Raw genomic sequence first — 21,027 nt, 5'->3', positions numbered from 1 at the left:
ATAGTATATAGCATAGGGGTTTTTTTTTTCTCTTTAGCAAGTTAGAAACATAAACAATTTTATGGTGGCAACATATAGATATTAGAATATAATTTAAGTCCTATTAAATAATCAAGGTGGAACTTTTTGTTTATCCATTACCAAAATCATCCATTAGTTTACTAATATAATAACAATCTATCTATACATCTTTCCATAATACCACATTCAATGCAAACATCTAAATTCCACTTTGAGCTTACAAGGATAACTTTGAGTTATTGTAACATAAAACAACATGAAATCCTAAGTGATGTGTGTGAGTGGCCACACGATCATCCAATGCATCCCCTTCTGAGAGGCACTCTCTCTACCTTAGCCACACCCTCGTCACAATTATTCCTATATCCACTCAGACACTCACAACCAACAATAAGTCAATACCCATCATAATCCAACATATCACATCTTAAATCATATCATTATTCCAGTGAATCAAATATAACAACATCCTTAACTATTCCACAATTAGGAAGTAAATACATTAGCATAATCACATTGGGATTAACATATGACATTTAACAATATATTTTATGCTAACATCATCATAACATAACAAAGTCAAACATTTCAACTTAAAATAAATCATATAAGCTTAGGTGTAATCTAAGATGTTAAACTTCATTTATCTTAAAACAAGATTAAAACTATTTTTGACCAAGTCAACATTTGACTATTTGCCACATAGGCAAGAAAAATAAAATGATTCAAGGGTAAGATGTGACATCCTTCCCCACTAGAAAATAGCCATCATCCTGATGTCAAACACAACAAAATTAGCATACATATTCCAAAACTGATATCCAACTGAAATAAAACAACTATATAAAAAGACGAGGAAAGGATTTCTATAAACCCTCTGCACCCTCCTTGGTGGCACTATCCCTACCAAATTCGTCCCATCGGACCTTATATTGGAGAATGTCCTTGTCTCATACCTTGATGGTAAACTGCTCAATGAGTCAGGTGGGCTGAACTGCCATCACCCCCGGATCCTGTACCTACAATGCATGCCAGTCAAGCACACGAGATATCTTAGGATGATATAGCTTAAATAAAGAAACATGGAAGAAGTTATGAATACGGGCTAAAGCAGGCAATAGAGTAAGTTGATAAGCAACTAGGTTGATAACTTTTAAAATCGCAAATGGACCAACAAATCTCGAGGCAAGCTTTGAGCTCTTGTTCAACGAGATTGAACTCTTATGCGGTCTAACCCTCAAAAACACCTTATCCCCAGTCTGGAATTGTCAAAAAGTGTATTTCTTGTTAGCGTAACTCTTCTATTGATCTCTTGCCTCTTTTAGCTGACTAAGGATTAAGATCACTTGCTCTTCCATCTCTCTTAGCATCTCAAGACCCATAATAACCATGTCCTCAACCTTATCCCAAATGATAGGAGTTTGACATTTCTGTCCATAAAGAGCCTCAAATGGAGCCATACCCAAGGAAGAATGATATGAATTGTTATAGGAAAACTCCACCAATGGAAGATACTCCTCCCATTTGTATTATTGATCCATGCAGTACATGTGCAACAAATCTTCAAGCACTTGGTTCACCCTCTTGGTCTGCCCATCAGTCTCAGGGTGGCAAGTTGTGCTAAAATTCAAGCATGTACACAAAGCAGAGTTCAAGGTCATCCAAAATCTTGAAGCTATTTAGGTATCCCTATTAGAGATGATGGTCTCTGGAATACCATGCAGTCCAAATACCTCTTGGACGAATTTCCTTGCCAAAACTGGAGATCCATCTTTCAGACTGCCAGGAATGAAGTGGGCAACTTTGCTTAATTTATTGACTATGACCAAGATGACATCATCCTTGCATCAAGTCATGGGTAAAGCCTATACAAAATCCATGCTAATAACCTTCCATTTATACTGCGGGATCTCATGTGGGTATAAAAGTCCTGTTGGATGGACATGCTCAGCCTTGACACGTAGACATTCCAAACACTAGGCCACACACTCCGTCACATCCTGTTTGAGTCCCGACCAAAAGTATAAATGTCTCAAATCAGCCATCATCTTGTTTACCCCTAGGTGACCTAAAAATGGAGTGCAATGCATCTCCTCACTAACAACTTTCTGTAACCCTTCATGGTTGGGAACATATATCCTATTCTGGTATTTAAGCACACCATCCTCATCAAAAGAGTAATAAGAAAATCGTGAATCAAAGACATTGGTATCCAAAATGAACTTCACCCATTCATAATGGGTATCTCCAGGAAGGTATTGAAGAATATACTCTCTCATACGAGTTCGAGATGAAGTAATAGTGGTGATATGCCTCTTGTGACTAAGTGCATCCGCTACCCTGTTATCTTTGCCTTTAATATACTCAATGCCAAAGTTGTATTCATTGAGGAATTCAAGCCACCATCTCTGCTTGACATTTAGATTAGGTTGAGTTAAAATGTATATCAACCCCATATGATCAGTCTTAAGCTCAAATGGCTTTCCCAATAAGTAATGTCATCATATATGCAAAACATGTACTATTGTAGCCAACTCTAAATCATGAGGGGCATAATTTACTTCATACAATTTGAGCTTCCTAGACTCATAGGCAACAACCTTACTATCCCACATTAATACATTCCCAAGCCCATCTCCTGAAGCATATGTGGTGACAACAAAATGTCCATCAGGATCTAATATAACCAAGATAGGAGCATTCGTAAGCCTTTTCTTAAGCAATTGAAAGGCTTTCTCACATGCTTTTGTCTACTTAAATATTTTTCCCTTGCACTGAAGAGACATGATCAGTGCTGCAATACTGGAAAATCCCTGAACGAATTTCCTGTAATACCCAGTAAGACCCATAAAACTTTTAACTTCACTTACATTATGTGGATCTCTTTCTGATAAAATGAGCACTTGGAGAGTTTTCCATACAATTTCCTCTCTCAGACGCTGCAACACTATGTGCATATGCTCTTCATCCTCTTCTAAATTCTTGAAGTATATTAAGATATCATCAATAAATATCTCCACGAATTTTACAAAACAGTCTCTAAAGAGATTGTTCATTAGGTTCATGAAAGCAATAGTTGCATTTCTCAATCCAAAAGGTAAGACTGCAAATTCATAATGCCCATACCTTGTATTTCAATGTTGTCTTAGGTATGTCTTCATCCCAAATCTGAAGTTGGTGATATCCGAATCTCAAATCAATTTTAGAGAATACAATTGCTCCCTTCATTTGATCAAAAAGTTCATAAATTCTTGGGAGAGGATACCGATTATTTATGGTCAACTTGGTCGACATAGGGTAGTCAATGCACAATCTTAAGGTACCATCCTTCTTCTTAATGAAGATTATAGGAGCTCTCCATGGTGATACACTAGGTCAAATGAAACTTTTATCCAAGAGTTCCTGTAGCTAAGTATTCAACTCATACATTTTTGTGAAAGTCATACGGTAGGGAACCTTTGATTGAGGTTATGTTCCTAGCACAAGATCTATGGAGAAATCGAACTCCCTCTTAAGGGGTAATTCGAGAAAATCATCCGGAAACACATCTTTGAATTATAGCAAAACAGGATGATCATCTAATCAAGGTGGAGTGTCTTCCAAATTCTTAACATGGGCAACATATAACTGACATCCTTTCCTCTTGGGTTTCTTCAATTGCATTGTTGAAATTTGTCTTAACTCCAAGGGTCATTTGACACCATTTAGTATCACTGAGTACCCTGCGTCATCGAGGCATTCAATCACCTTATCTTGACAATTTACTAAAGCTTTGTGCTCACTTAACCAATTGATGCCTAGGATGACATTGTATGAGCCCAAAGGTGCTACATATAAATTTACCTCTATTCAAAGGCTACGGAGTTCCAACTCACTATAAAATAAGCATTACCCTACCCTGTGTTCATCCCTGTTACCATACTCTATTGTTTAATGTTCAGCCACAAAACCAACCCTAACAGGTATCTTAGCTACTATCTTAGGATCCACAAAGCATTCAATAGAACCAGTATCTATAAGGAAAGAAATAGGGTAACCAAAAAGTGTACCAATCATCTATATAGGAGTGGCCTGATAATCTACCTATCTATGATCAATTGCAGTATGAATGTGGTGTTGCGATGGAAGGTCCCTCCTATCAGATAATTATGGACACTTAGCAGCAAAATGGTTACTGCCACATACAAAACATCATGTCCTAGGGCCTCTCCTATAATCATTCTTGTTCTAATTACCTTTGTTGTTTCTATTCCTTCCATTTATATTTCTATTGTTTTGATTCTTGTTGTTGTTCCAATTTTCCTTCTTCTTATTCATGTCAGAATTGTCTTGTCCCTTATTCTTGTTAGGATTAAACCACGGACAGAAATAAAAATTACATGTAAATATAATCAATATCATAAAATAATAGATCGCATAGATAAGAACACAAGACACCAAGATTTAACATGGTTCACCCAAACCTTGGGCTACATCCACCAAATAGCAAGTCCAATATTTTTATGATCCAATGATTAAAATTTGATTACAATCTGTAATCCCTTATAGCTCAATACTTCCACAAGAACCAATTTTTATATCACAACTGTGAAACAATCCCTAACCCTAAGCTCTTTTATACCAGTATTTTTACCATTTAGGGTTATAATTAATAATTACATGTTGGCCCAAAATCTCGATAAAATAGGGCCATAAAAAAAAATTCAGGTTGATGCCCCAAGCCCCAAAGAATTTATGAAGTATGTACAGTACTTTCCTAATCAGTCACCACAAACTAACAATTCTTCATGTTTTAGATTTGTTTCTTCTTTCTATTTTCCTTTTGCCTATTGTCTTGATAACCCTTGTTATCCTTATAAGACCTGTTATCTAGGAACTTTCTTTTATAGTTTTGGTTGGAGAATTTAAATGAAGAAGCATCCTTTAGTCTCTGTTCTTACTTAAGGGCCTTATGCAGTACAAAATCCATGGTCTCAGGCTCTTGCATTTCAACCTCACTGTAAATCTTTGGTCGCAAATCCATTACAAATTTTTGAGTTCTAAATAGCTCATTATGTTGATACTGAGGAACATACTTCACCAAATGACAAAAATGTTCATGTTCCCCTAAACTAGTTTGTCGAATTCTATTGTTTTCTCTACATAGAATACTTGAGGTAACCATCGTTTGCGAAAAAATTGTAAGAATTCTTCCCAGGTTACCTCCCCATGTTAGAGCTTCTTTTCAACAATAATATTTTCCCACCATGTAGCTACTTCACCCATTAATTGAAATGTAGCCCAAACTACTCTAGATCTCTCTATATAGTTTTGTACTAGGAAATACTTCTCCATGCTGGTAATCCATGCCTCAGCATCTTCCCCAAAAGCTCTACCATGAAACATGAGTGGAGTCACCTTCTTGAGATCTTTGCTCAAGTTAGTTGCTATTTGTACCCTGTCAGTATTAATGAATGCAACTCGATAGTTAGCTTCTGCCTTCTGCTCTACCTCAGATCTCCTAAGAGCCTCAGCCAACTACTCATCCTCACGTCTCTTCCTCAATTCCTCTTCCTATTTATGTAGGGCTTCAGAGCACTAATCTTCATTATGCTTACTTGCCTCTTCTTTAACACGCCTACTTCGAGTCTCATGCTCTAAGTTATCTGTCCTTTGGCCTTGTTGTTGTAACAAAGCCCCCTTTTGTGTGAACGATGCCAATATCTAATCTAACATCTCATTAGGTTCCTTAGCCCATGCACCACTACTAGACCCACCTCTTCGGTTAGCTCTTGTGGCCATGGTGATAACTCAAACACCTGACACACACATTGGCACAAGTTAGCACAGTATCCCAAGGGCTTAGGGTTTAAACATGGCTATGATACCATATGTAAGAACCATGTCCTACTTAAAAATGCCACATCATACAAATTGTGAAAAGAGCAGAAAAGAACCAATCACAACAAACGTGAAAAAATCAAAGACTCGCTCATTATCCATTAACTGATTACATATTACAAATAGTTTATCAACAATTCAACATAATACTAAGGTGTTAATTTGCAATTTTACATCTTTAGAATGCTCAAAGAATGTCTAGTGTTACATCATGATGGTGATAATTAATCACATTGACACATCATAAAGTTATGTTGAAGATATAAGAAAAACTAATTACCACATAAAGCCAAGTTGCTAGTCAAAACATTCATCAGCTACAATGAAATACATTTACATCAATTTTTAGAAATTATATTACCCTTTATATACAATTACATAAAATAGCTCATCTGAAGGATGAGAATACAATAAAAGCTAAGTTTCTCCATTCTTGTCATGTGACCTTCGACATAACTTGTCTCCAAAGCTGTAAGACGTCATCCATCTACTATTTGAGATAGGAGTGTCATCCAGGCACTTTTAACCCATCAACCACAGAGTGATTACTCCCTTGGGATTCTTCCTGACATGAAGAATGCCCCGATCCTAGCACGAGAAGCCTAGCTTCCTAGAACAAGATGGATTAGATGGATCTAGTGCAACCATGAAACATACTACATGCATCCATGTGCCTAGTAGCCTAATCACGAAATGTAGCAAGGAATGAAAATAACACTACACATTTACACATACGTAGTAAAACCATATAAGCATGGTCACACACATATGCGTTACCTAGAAAATATAATTAAATGCAGTAAAAAAGTGGCTTGGCCAAGCACTTATAGAGCCAGATTCAATGGTAGAAAAAATAAGAACATGTATTCATTCTACAGAACTGGTAGAGAGAAGAAACTAAACATGAAGTATCCATTCTATCCTTCCCATTATTGCTACAGTACACCCAACAATGAAGGAAAATACACATCTACATGTTGACTTACAAGAAGATGTCAAAAGTAATTCTAATTCTATTGTTTTTTGGATATTGGCCTAATAACTCACCAACAATTGCATCCCTTGACTGAGGGATTTTTTTTGTTATAGGACTTCAGCCTAGGACTCATACTAATAATATTATTGCATCTGAATAATCCATGTATAAACACAAGTATCCATTCTTTCCTTATGGTACAATCAAACACCGTAAATACTGGAATGAAGGTAACAAAGCAACAAACAGCCTACAACATTTCATTTACACACTCAGGTTGTAGAAATGAAAAATAATAGTTCATTAATTCCTATGAATGTTGAAAAAGATAACACCAGTTCAACAAAATCACTGGCAATAATACATTATGAATGTTGGAATTATCCAGAAAATGGTCAACAAACAACATTTAGTGTTACATCTAGATCAGAAATCAGTTGTTTCAAGGATATTTTTCTCACTATTAGTTTTCAGAATTTCACATCTTTAATAATGATCCTCAATCAGCATGATAACATTTCATCACAGAAAGAAATAAAATAAAAGATTTGTTTATACCTTCCTAATAGATACTTAGAATTCTGCAACTAATAGAAGAATTATACAATGGAAAAGTAACAATTAACTTAACTTGGATAGCCTCATTTTATTACAATATAAGTCATTTTAGTCTTGATCCGGTTAGAGCAAGGGTAAAGTGGAAATTCTCTGCTCATTTTGCTACAAAAATTAATCATATTTTCAAAATGTCTACCATTAGATAATTACATCAATCATGTCATAGAGTAATAACCTAGAAGGAACAAACTCTACCATTTGAATATTCAACATAAGAAGATGAAATTTACCTCAAACCTATTCCATTGAATCCACACCTTAATATGTATCATGGTTATCGATTAGGGAAAAATGAAAACTTTCTCTCAGAATACTAATAGGTAAGAAAATTAGGAGGACAATTTGACAATAGCCAACTCAACAATTATTCATGTGCTTTCTTAACGAAACTTCCAAAATTAATTCCTAATCACAAGTTTTCTATCTGGAAGAGCAAATTTTTGTTAAAGGAAACCCATGACATGTGGTTAAATGACTACTATTTTGAACATTACCCAAGTTTGGCATCCTACGGAAATGTTGAGTAGGGGTTTTGAGTTTAAGAGTACACACACCATACTCCCACATAATCAGACAAGAAAAAGAGAGAGATAATGACATTATAGAAGTTAAGCAAGCTGAATCAACTAGGCATTCATAAAAATGATAGATAACTTGGAGCCAAGTGACGCTTGCAACAAAATCCTTCTAGTTGTGGCTCTTCCCGGAATCCCTCTCCAGCTCTAGTCATCACTCCTTTCTTCCTTTTTTCTCATGTTCTTGTTTTTTTCTTATCATCCCTGACAAATAACTAACCTAATCTTACGTGTGGGTGGCTTTCCCCCTTTTAACATAGGTTTTTTTTTTCTCTTTAGCAAGTTAGAAACATACACAATTTTATGGTGGCAACATGTAGATATTAGAAAAAAGTCTTATTAAATAATCAAGGTGGAACTTTTTGTTTATTCATCACCAAAACCATCTATTAGTTTAATAATATAATAACAGTCTATCTATACATCTTTCCATAATACCACATTCAATGCAGACATCTAAATTCCACTTTGAGCTTACAAGGTTAACTTTGAGTTATTGTAACATAAAACAACATAAAATCCTAAGTGATGTGTGTGAGTGGTCACATGATCATCCGATGCATCCCCTTCCGAGAGGCTAACCCTCTCACCTTAACCACACCCTCATCGTGACAATGCCTACATCCACTTAGACACTTGCAACCAACAATGAGTCAGTACCCATCATAATCTAACATATCACATATTAAAACATATCATCATTCTAGTCAATCAAATATAACAATATCCTTAACTATTCCACAATTAGGAAGTAAATACATTAACATAATCACATTGGTATTAAAATATGTCAGTTAACAATACATTTTATGCTAACATCATCATAACATAACAGTCATACATTTTGACTTAAAATAAATCATATAATCTAATCTGATTTCTAGGATCTAGGACTATTACAGAGAAATGCTAATTGATTACTTAAAGTTAATTTAAACCTTTAATGAATCAAATTAACATAATTGAAATAAGAGAACAACAAGATTAAGCTAATAAAAGAGAAAATGAGAGAAAGAAGATGCAAACAATTTGATCTCGAAGTTCATCCGTATGGACTACGTCTCCGGGGTCCTGCTTCAATAGGGAGACCGATCCGATTATCTCCAAAATCAGGTGCAAATGTTTACAAAATCACTACTCTCAAGTACAACAACATCACGCTGTTCCAAAGTACAGAAATGATCACTTCACAAATTTCCTTCGCTCTTAGCACTTAGACATTCTCCTCATTTTTGAATGCCCTCTAAGAGTCTCATAACCCCTTTTTTATACATGAAAATAGCCAAAATAAGGCTATAACAAAATTTTACAAAAATAACCCTTTAATTAATTCCCCACCTTTGAATTAACCTTTAGCCATTTTTGAAAATTTGGCTTCATGTCAATTTTGGGGCCAAAATCTAACCATAAACCTTATTTTACTAAGGTTAGGTAGGATTTAGATAAGAGATAAATAAAATAATGTGCATTACTAGGTGGATAAGTATTTTGAATGGCCGATGGTCGGCGGTTCAAACCCCACCACTGGCAACCTCCTTCATTCAAAATTAGTGACTAAACCTATTCAAATTTAATATTGCGCAATAATATTTCAAACACAACTTGTGGTGAGATGGCCATCGGGTAGGTTTTAGTGGCCAGTGATCAAGGTTTCGAATCTCACTAAACCTTTTTTGCCACCCACTGCCCAAGCTGTCATGTCAGCATGATGATGTCATGCTGACATCATTCAACTTTATATTTTTACCTGAATTTCAAATTGCAATATCTGTCACATACAGAGTCCTTTTTTGATGAAATGAACACCGTCAGAAAGCTCTTGACAAACTCTTCAATTTGAAATCCATTGTTGACCACTTTGGAGATGATTTTTTCACCTTTTGGTGACCTTTGTACCTAGTTTGACCAACCTTTGACTGGCCATTACTTTTGCGTACGAACTCCATTTTTGTCTGTTTGAGGTGCATTGGGTTTGGAATTTTGAGAACTTTAATATGGTGCTGATTATTGGAGTTTTGAAGATACTTCAATTTTGGTGAAAATATCCCCCGGATCATAATCTTAGGTGTAATCTAAGATGTTAAACTTCATTCATCTTAAAACAAGATTAAAATTATCTTTGACCAAGTCAGCATTTTGTTATTTGCCACATAAGTAAGATAAAGAAAACTATTCAAGGGCAAGACGTGAAATCTATCTAACATATGATTTAACTATATAAAAATAATTAACTAATCTAAATAACTAACTAATAAAACACTTCAAATATGAATAATTTAACTAAGATAACATGTAATAACCAAAAACAACTTAACAAAGATTTTTAAATTTTTTTTTTTAACGTACCTACCTCTTACGACTGAAACACCTTAACCTGCTCCACCAAATCTACAAATCGCTACAATGAAAATAACCTACCAAAAGTGATTTTGGCATATATATATTACCTCGTACTGTTTCAGCTGAAAGGTTTTCGACTGTAACCCCAGCTACCATGTTGGCATGGAAACATGTCACGTATATATGATCAATAGGGTCACAACTGAAACCCTTTCAACTGTAACATGTTCGCCCGTAACCCTCCAAGATATCCCAAATGGTGACACAGGTTCATGCTTTTACCCAAAAAAGAATATTATAATTATAAAAGAATAAAAGTAAAGTATAATACAATTAAAATTGAGTTAAGTTTAATGAATGGTCTAAGGACATAGAATGAATTTATTCTAACTCTATCAAACATGATTTATGAAAGGGAGGAAAAAACCTCATTTGAAAGAGAGAAGAGAATAAACAAGAGAAAAGAGAAAAGTGTGGATCAAGAAAGAACAATATAGAAGAAGAGAAGGAAGTGGCCTCTCCAAAAGGTACAATTTTTGAAGGGTTGGATTCTTTCAAATGGTGGCAATTGTGAAATACTGTGATTCTTTCAAGGGGAAGAATCGATCAACAATTTTGCTAGAATAAATAATAATAATTGTAAAAAGATGCTACTTTTACAAAGGGTGGACATGATGAAATCATATGATTTCTCCCACACAATGAAAAATATAAAGGGAAGAAGGTTTCATTTAAGGAGGATCCAAATGATGAATTTGGGAGAATATATTATTCTCATAGAAAATAATGAAAAGGGGTATAAAGTTTTGTCTTGGGCTTAGATAGGAGGATTTATGGGCACCTTATTGTGACTTCCTTTCTGATCTCTATGATGGTTTATTATTGGAGAAATCATAGTAATAAAATTTATGAATACAAAGACATGAACATGGAGGGCAAAGATGAGCATCCCACTAGGTCGATCACCATTTGATAATTGCTCGATGTCCCCGCTAACCTATCATTCTCCCTCATTCAAAGCCTATTGTAAATGAGTAATAAAAATAGATATATGTATGTAGCATAACTTATCTAATTAATTATAGTGATTATATATATTTGTCACTCATATCACATGTGATTATTAACACTAATAGAAATACTTAGATTTATGAATTATACACTCACAAACTATTTTTTAATATGATTGAAAGACCTAAATTAAAAATAATCTCATCAAATAATATTTTAATATATAAAGTCATATACTTACCTATCTTGCATTTCTAACTTAATTGAAATTCTTGATTTTAGTGCAAGACTTAGGGCAATACCAAATAAGGGACATTACATTATTTTCTATCATAAAACCTAAACTATCATATATTTGGGCTTAATGGTAATGGAGAGTTAAGAGATTTACTAAAGAGAAATATAAAATATCTTGAAATTGTATCTTTTTCTCTAGAATTGAAACCTAAGAAATGTTAAATGACACAAACAAGGTAATGTTTTGTTTAATAAATTGTGAATGACACTTTTGATTATACTATAAACCTAATAGAAACAAACTTAAACAAAATGTAATTGTTAGTCTAAAGTATTTCAAACTTATTTAATAAAAAAAATTATTATGCAAAATAGTCTACAAGATATTAAAAAAGAGTTAGAGCTATAAGATTTTCACAAACAATTTGATTTCATTTGAATTTCTAAGTATGATTGTGTCAAGATTTTTCCATCGACGTTTCGAATCACACTATGTGATCCATCATCAGGATGCAAGAGAGCCAAAGAGAAGAGAGATGATGGATCATGTAATGTGATTCAAAACATCACTGGATAATTCTTAACACAATCATACCCGAAAATTCAAATGAAAATTTAAGAAGAGTACAAAGGAAAAATGTTGATGCAATTTTCAAGCACTTGATTTAATCACCTCAATTGACTCTAGTTTATAATTTTAAGACACCACTTAAATTATATATTCATATTAATTTTATAAATGATTCTTTAAAAAACTAAAAAGCAATTTTACTACTATTCTTTAAAAAAAACTAAAAAGCACACAAATTCAAAATATTTCTCCATTAATAAACACTAATTTAGACATTTTTGTTGTATTGAAAAATAAATAAATAGAAACCACACGATTCGAACGTTAGGGATCCTTATTGAAAAAGAAAAGCAGAAAGCGTACATTGATTAAATAATATTTTTTCCCGTTAGAAAAAAACCTTAAAAAGCACACACTAAATTTAAACGTTGGGCTGGGAAGAAAAGAGTCTTCCTACGATTGAGAAAAAGCTTGTGGTTGCTTATATATGAAGGGTTTCATATGTACCAATTGTAAATTGCGAATTGTGGATTAAAAGTCGATGGCTGCTTACATCTGAAGGCATTAAGGCTGCTGTACATCGAGGGTTTCATCGTTGTATGTGAATAGAAGAATGGGAGCTACAGAAGAAAGGAAGAATGGACGGATCAATGGGTGTGGGAATCGATCAAGTGCTGAGCATAACGGGTTTTATTGCAGCTCTAGTCTCGGCTACACTTTAATTTGATTCGGCTGAAATTGTGAGAGGGATAAAAGATTTCCTCTGTTTAGAGTGAACTGCAATTGTGGCTTCCATGGGGTAATTTGAAGACAAGGGCATATGCATGGAAGAATAGATGGATTTGTACATCAGAGAGAGATTCGGCTAAGTTTCTGGAGGTGAAAGCTTCTCTGCCTTCTCTGCCTCTTATTCTTAATTTGAAGAAACACTTGAGCTCATCCGCATTGGTCTGAGGTACCCTGCTATGCCCTAAAATTACTTTTTGAGGGTTTTCCCCCAAATACTCTCCTCTGCCTCCTATTGTTTTTCCAAATTGGTTATTGAGTTCTTTTTTGGATTCTTATTATGGTAGTTTTTCATATTTGGTAGGAGTAAAGCATCCTGTAATGTGCGTTTTTGCATCTTAAGCTTTTTTTTTTTTGGGTATTACAAATACTTTGTGCCATTTAATAGTAAATCTCTTTTCAATCTTTACAGGAAAATTGTAATAGTACAGATTTTTAGCTACATATTTACGGGGAAAACTTTAAGGACAGTTTTGGTTTTAGCTGCTAGTAGTTCTCAATGTCTAAGCAATTTTAGTTTTTTTTTTTTTTCATTTTTAGTCTGCATGAAATTGTTATCAAGATATTTTAATTTAATTGAATCTTTAATATTTCTTAAATGTAGTTATTGTCCTGCACTTTTGTTCTTATTGCAGTGGTACAAAAGACAAGGAGGAGGATGAAGGAATAGTCTGTTTATCTAAAGTCTCAAATAACTTGTAAGTACATGTTTCCTTTTATTGTTTTGAAAAACCAGATAAGTTTGCTTATAAACATGCTAACCCACCACTTTGCAATGACTGCAAAATCCGGGAAGAAAACTTTAAAGGAAAACATTCATGCTTTATCTCAGAATATATAGCATAAGAGTAGAAAGATAATAACAATAAGATTTTATCTGCTTGGTGCACCTTAAGAAAATAATTTAATGCATTCCCCAGTTGCTAATATTTAGATGCTAACAGTATACTATATTCCCTAGGGCGTTGTAAGTCATCCCCTGCTCTTTCTCCTTGAAATGTTGATCCATAGTGGAGGTTGCAGACAAGGACTTAGATTGCTCTTACTTTATCTAGCTGAAGATGTTTCTAGATACTTTGAGTTGATCAAATTGTCCTCTATATCATCTCACCTACCTTCCAATGCCCCAAGTCATACCTTCCTGTAGGCACGTTCTCTATCCTGGTTCATTTTAAAAATATTCATCATTTTGGTGCTCACTCAGACATATGGGTTGTAAAGTGAAGTTTGACAGTGAGACTCACTATCTTTTCTATTTGTCTTCTATGCTTTTTTTATTATTGAAAGCTTTGACATTTGTCATACTTATTTTATGATGCACTCGACAAGTCTAAGTACACTGTCAGTGATCCTTTAACCTACCTAATCAACCCTTGCATTGTCTTGATCATGCTCTTTGATTTCATTATATCATGGCGGATATATAACCTCATCCAAAGCATGTAAGTTTATTGAACTGATCATGGTAGACTTCTTACTCTAAGAATTTCAATGTTGAAAATTCTCACAAATATAAAATGAAATGCCAAATCAATTTTTCCTACCATCTAGAAAGTTTATCCATTCTTATTTGACATGGTGACTATCATCACTAGGAGCATCATCATTGTGCTCTTGTTCATTGAGGATACTTGTTCACAATTCACCTTATGATGCTTTGTTCATGGCTTGATACTGCTGCTGTAAACTTTTATGAAGGCATTTTTACAACATTTTCTAATTTGCTAGCTTCTTTATCCATCATTCTATTTTTTTATTTTCTTTATATACTGTTGTTTATTTATGTTTGGTTTCGCCATTCTTTGTTTTTATTTTGTCCATTGAATTGTACTTAAATATGTGAAAAATCAAGCAAGTTAAAATGAATGCAAGGCTTTACATTGGACTCAAGCTGCTCTCAGTGGGAAGAGTATGGACTGCAGTAGCCTATCCCTCACAGTTGTATGCCCTTTGCAGCACCCAGAGTTAATGCCACTATTAAATGCTAAACATTATGTTGTTGTTTACGAGTTATGTTGCGCCAGCATGTGATAGGTTGTAAATAAATGGTTCCCTAATGCATTTTTTGAGACAATTCTTTTGCCAAGACTCTTCATATGGAAAACATATTGGAGTTCATTTAAAATTTCATAGGCTAAGGCCCCAGTGAATCAGCAAGAACTTTTAATGGAAGGAGGAGAAAACAAAAGCCTGATGTGAAGATTTTAGGAATTTATGTTGGTTTTGTAGCTCATAGGAATATATGTTGGATTTTTAGCTCATATTATCTCTTTGCACAAACTATTCAGATTTCTTAAATTTTTAGTTTACAAGTTATGTTGCTCCAGCGTGTGATACGTTACCGCTGTGCATTTGCTGAGTTGATTTTGTTGTCAAGAGTCTCCATATTGAAAGCATATCTGAGATCATTTAAACTTCATAGGAGAAGTTCCCAAATTGATTCAACCAAAATATTTATAGAAACAAGTAGAATTTGAAAACCAAACGTAAAGATTACAGTAGGCCAAATGTTGTAGGTTAGAATTGTCATATGACTCCATCAAAGTCTACACCATCATTCTGATAGGAAGGCCAAACTTGAAGATTACAATAGTTTAGCCTATTCAAACAGACTTTCTGATACCAATCATTGCTTTCTTTCCCTTAATTAAATTCTTGCAACATTACCAATTTCTTAATTGCAATTTCAATTTTGAACGTACAGTACATTGGTGAATGAATATTGCTAGAAGTTGAGTGAATGTTATTTATTTTGCAGGGGCAGTAAGATTTTTGTTGAAATAGTTTGTTGGTTTTGTAGCATTGTCACAAAAGTCCATCATCAATACTCTACACCATCATTCTGATGGGAAGATCAGATATGAAGATTTCAATAGTCTTACATATTCAAATAGGCTTTCTAATTCATTATAAGCTTGACTTTTCTTTCCCTTATTTAAATCCTTGCAATGCACAAGAATCGTAGATGATACCAATTCTTTAATTGTAATTTGAATATTTAACATCACATACATGCTTGAATGAATGATTTGTTTCCTGAAGTGGAGTAAATTTTATTTATTTTGCAGGGGTGGTAAGATTCTTGCTGAAATAGAATTAAAAGTAATATGCCAGACATGAAAAGTGGCTTTTCTTACCCGTCCATGGGTTTCATGGCATTGAGTTCTATTCAAGTGAGCAAAAAGCATCCAGTAAACTTTGTCTGTGAGTTCTAATTTGATATTATAGTTTTGCAAAAAAAAATTCGACCATCTTTATAGAGTTTTTATTGTTATTTTTTACCATCCTTTTTTTGTGGCTATTGGTTTATTAGGCAATAATTGGACGAGAAAAGAAGCATAACTCCAAAGAAGATTTTGTAAACTATTTGAATTGAGGAGTTAGTAATTTTAAAAAGGATAATGTAAACTAATTTTAAAACTCAATTTTATAGAAGTACCTATTCCCAAAAATATTCTCATTCTTTTACCACCGTGTGGTAGGGGATTGGTCAAAATCATTCTCCCAATTTCTTCTTTTTTATTACCACTCTCAGATTTTGCAGGTAGAGCTGCGTTGGGTTTTGAACAGAGGAGCTCTAGACACGAAACTAACATGCCATAAAATGTTGTAAGTTGGTGATTTTTTGCCATTTTATATTGATTTTCAAAGCACTATTTAGAGCTCATAGCATAATCAAACACTTTATGGAAAACATGTATAATTATATATGATTATATACTATACAATATGTGGAGTCTCATAAGAATTTTTCAAATCTTTTTGGGTGGATTTTCTATAAACATATTTAAATAGTAATTTTCATTCTGCAGTCAATTATTTGTTGTAGTTTGGTTTTGTTTACTTGTAGAAAATGTCAATATACCCATTATTTAAGATCATTCTTGCACTTTCTTCTTTTTCATTACCACTCAGATTTTGCAGGCACAGCTGAGCTGGGTTTTGAACAAAGGAGCTCTAGACATGAAGCCAACATGTCATAAAATGTTGTAAGTTGTAAGTTGGTGACTTTTTGCCATTTTATATTGATTTTCAAAGCACTATTTAGAGCTCATAGCATAATCTAACATTTTATGGAAAACCTGTATGATTATATGATTACAAACTATACAATATGTGGAGTCTTGTAAGATTTTTTTAAATCTTTTTGGGTGGGTTTTCTATAAACAGATTTAAATAGTAATTTCCATTCTTCAGTTGTTGTAGTTTGTTTTTATTTACTTGTACAAAATGTCAATATACCCATTATTTATGTATCATTTGACAATTTTGATGTTAAAAGATTTATTAATGTTAAAGTGTGAAATGTGAGATGTGCAGGGTTCATTCTTTTGGAAGAAATTGAAAAAAAAAAAAAGAAAATGTTGAGGGAGTACTATCATTTTAAAAATGTCCATATTTTATTGTAAAGAGATTTGTGTAATGGTGAATGTCTAAATTTCTAGTAGACATTGATTGACAATTATATTTAATAAAGATTTTTTTTATAGGAGTGGTAGAAATACCACTCCACAAACTCTTTAGGATGACCATGGACATCCTTCAAGAGTTCTTCTTGTTCTCCTTTTATGCTTTCTTTTTTCTTTTTTTCTTTTTTTTCCTAGAGTCACGAGTGAATGTGTGTATGTATTTATAATTGCATGAAACTAACTTATTAATTAGTTGGGCCTTATGGATTTTATATAAAATATGAGTAAGTTTGATAGTTGTGTAAATAACAATGTTTTTGCATTAAGGTAAAAGAAACTAACCAATTGTCACTAATTATAGAATGAATAATTATATGTATAAGTATGAATAAACATATGCATAATTATGAATAAATGTATGCATGAATGGAGGAGTGAACAAATGCATTTTTATAGAGGTATGAAGGTATGTGAGTGAATGAATTAATGTATGCATTCATTATGATTGCATGTGTGTATGTATGTATGAATCAGTGAATAAATGTATGTAGCTAGGAAGGCAAGGATGAATGAATGGACATATGAAAGAATGAATGTACTTATCAAAGGTGTAAATGAATACATATATCTATGTATGTATGAATGAATGGATGTGTGTTGTTATTTTACATTAAGGTTAATGGAATTAACCATATGTAGATAATTATATTAGCTACGTATGAAAGAATGTATGGATGAGTGAATGAATGAATCATGAATGGTTAAGTGAACAAATGAAGCATGTATGAATGTATGAATGTGTGTTGTTCTTTTACATTAAGGTTAATGTAATTAACCGAGTGTAGATAATTATATTAGCTACGTATGAAAGAATGTATGGATTAGTGAATGAATGAATCATGAATGGTTGAGTAAGTGAACAAATGAAGCACATATGAATGCAATTAATTTATGTTTGAATGACTGAATGTATGCATGCATTATGATTGCATGTATAAATGTATGTATGTATGATTCCAATTAATGTATGTCTGAATGATTGAATGTATGCATGCATTATGATTGCTTGTATGAATCATGTATATAGATGTGAAGGTAGGAATGAATCAATAAGGTATGGAAGCATGAATACATGAGTGTATGCATGTATGAAAGGTGCAAGTGAATGCATTATGATTGAATGTATTTGTGAATGCTCAAATGAATGAACCAATGTAAGTAAGAATGTATACCCACATATATTCATTCATACATTCATTTATTCATTTATTAATATATTTGTGTGTGTGCATGATTGATTGAATACATGTATACATACATTATGATTGAATGTATGTATGTATGCATTCATTCATTCTCTCTCATGTATAAATACAAACATTTAATTTATTTCATACATTCAAATAAAATAAATTTATGTATGGATGTATAAGTAAGTGAATTAATACATGCACATTTACAATATGATTGAATGAATATATATATATATACATGGGGGTATGAATGAATGATTGAATAGAAGAATGAATAAAGGAATGGAAGGTATGAGTTAATATATTTATGCATGTGCATGATTGAATAGAGGAATGAGCAAAGGAATGAGTTAATATATTTGTGTGTGCATGATTGGATACATGCATTTATGATTGAATGTATGTATATAGATCTGAAGGTAGGAACAAATCAATGAAGTATGAAAGCATGAATACATGGATGAATGTATGCATATATGCATGCATTATGATTGAATGTATTTGTGAATGTTCAAATGAATGAAATGCATATGCACATATATTCATTCAGATTGGATATATGCATAATTGACTCTTGTACATGAACCTCATATTCATTCATTCTCATGCACACACACACACACATTTAATTTATTTCATACATTCAAATAAATTAAATTAATGTATGGATATATAAGTAAGTGAATTAATATATGCACATTTACAATATGATTGAATGCATGTGTATATGTATGAGGGTATGAATGAATAATTGAATAGAGGTATGAATAAAGGAATGAATGAAGGTACAAGTTAATATATTTGTGTGTGCATGATTGAATGAATGCATGTATAAATGCATTATGATTGAACATGTGTTATGCATTCATTTATTCTCATGCATACATACACACATTTAATTTTTTTCATACTACCAAATAAAATAAATTTATGTATGGATGTATAAGTAAGTGAATTAATACATGCACAATTACAATATGATTGAATGAATGTATATATGTATTAGGACATGAATATATGCATTATGATTGAACATGTGTATATGTGCATTCATTTATTCTCATGCATATATACACACATTTAATTTTTTTCATACTTTCAAATAAAATAAATTTATGTATGGATGTATAAGTAAGTGAATTAATACATGCACAATTATAATATGATTGAATGAATGTATATATGTATGAGGACATGAATAAAGGATTGAATAGAGGAATGAAGGAAGGTATGAGTTAATATATTTATGTGTGTTCATGATTGAATGTATGTATGAATGTTCAAATGAGTGAATCAATGTAAGATTTTTTACACACATATATTCATACATACACATATATTTATTCATACGTACATAATACATGTACAGTTCATTTTCATACATACATGAACTTAATTTATTTCATCATTGAAATCAATTTATGCGCATATGAATGTATGCATGCTTGTATGAATATGTGCACATATGGCTCATGTCATGTATGAATATATGTAGAGATGGATTCATGCATGTATGGGTGAATGTGAGTATATGCAAGAATGTATATACATATTTATCCATTCATACAGTCCACACACATTCATTCATTCTCATGGATAAATGCATATATTCAAATGAATGAAGTTTATGTATCTATGAATATATGCATGCATGGGAATCTATATATGTATGCCATACATGCATGGTGCATGAATGTATTTTGGTATGTATGGATGGATCTATGCATGTCTACATTCATAATATACACATGCATTCATTTGTGCATTCATAATGCATATATGCATCATTCATTCTTGTACACATGCATGCAAACACACATTTATACATTCTAATGAATGAAATTTATACATATATGAACATGCATACATTCTAATGAATAAAATTTATGCATATATGTACATACTTATATAAATACATGCATACATAAATTTATTGGTTGATACATACATTCTAATGAATAAAATTTATGTATATATGTACAAACATAAATACATGCATACATAAATTTATTAGTCCATGCATGCATGTATGTGCACTTTCTTGTATGCATAAATGAATGAATGTGTGCGTGTGCGTGTGCGTGTGCGCGTGCACGTGCGTGCGTAAATGAAAGGAAAATGTTTGCACATAAAGAATTAATGTATGTATGTAAGGTGTTAATGAATGAATGCATATATGAATGTAAGTATGGGTGCATGTATTATGTTATCTATCATGTATGGATGAATGTATGCATATATGGATGTATGAATAAAACTATGTATATACTTGGATTCATAGATCCACACATGTGTGTGTATATGGATGCAAACGTGTATCTGATGAAAGAATGCATCCATTCATATATGA

The 21,027-nt window shown here is 32.7% G+C and overlaps 1 long non-coding RNA gene across 21 annotated transcripts; it reads left to right on the top strand.

Moving 5' to 3' along the window:
- Positions 1 to 12,650: 12,650 nt before the first annotated feature.
- LOC149530842 (uncharacterized) lies at positions 12,651 to 17,618 on the top strand. 21 transcript variants are annotated; one of them, XR_016359009.1, is made up of 6 exons: positions 12,651 to 13,108; positions 13,651 to 13,713; positions 16,084 to 16,188; positions 16,560 to 16,624; positions 16,940 to 17,011; positions 17,336 to 17,618. It is a non-coding gene; the product is annotated as an uncharacterized LOC149530842 (long non-coding RNA). The 21 variants fall into 21 exon arrangements; XR_016359012.1 differs by having other exon boundaries at positions 16,931 to 17,011; XR_016359010.1 differs by having other exon boundaries at positions 16,551 to 16,624.
- The last annotated feature ends 3,409 nt before the right edge of the window (positions 17,619 to 21,027 follow it).

This window comes from Cupressus sempervirens, chromosome 11 (genome assembly GCF_028749045.1).
Source record: "Cupressus sempervirens isolate cs-2001-9-10 chromosome 11, ASM2874904v1, whole genome shotgun sequence".
Lineage (NCBI taxonomy): Eukaryota > Viridiplantae > Streptophyta > Pinopsida > Cupressales > Cupressaceae > Cupressus > Cupressus sempervirens.
This window is presented reverse-complemented; position numbering and strand designations above follow the sequence as displayed.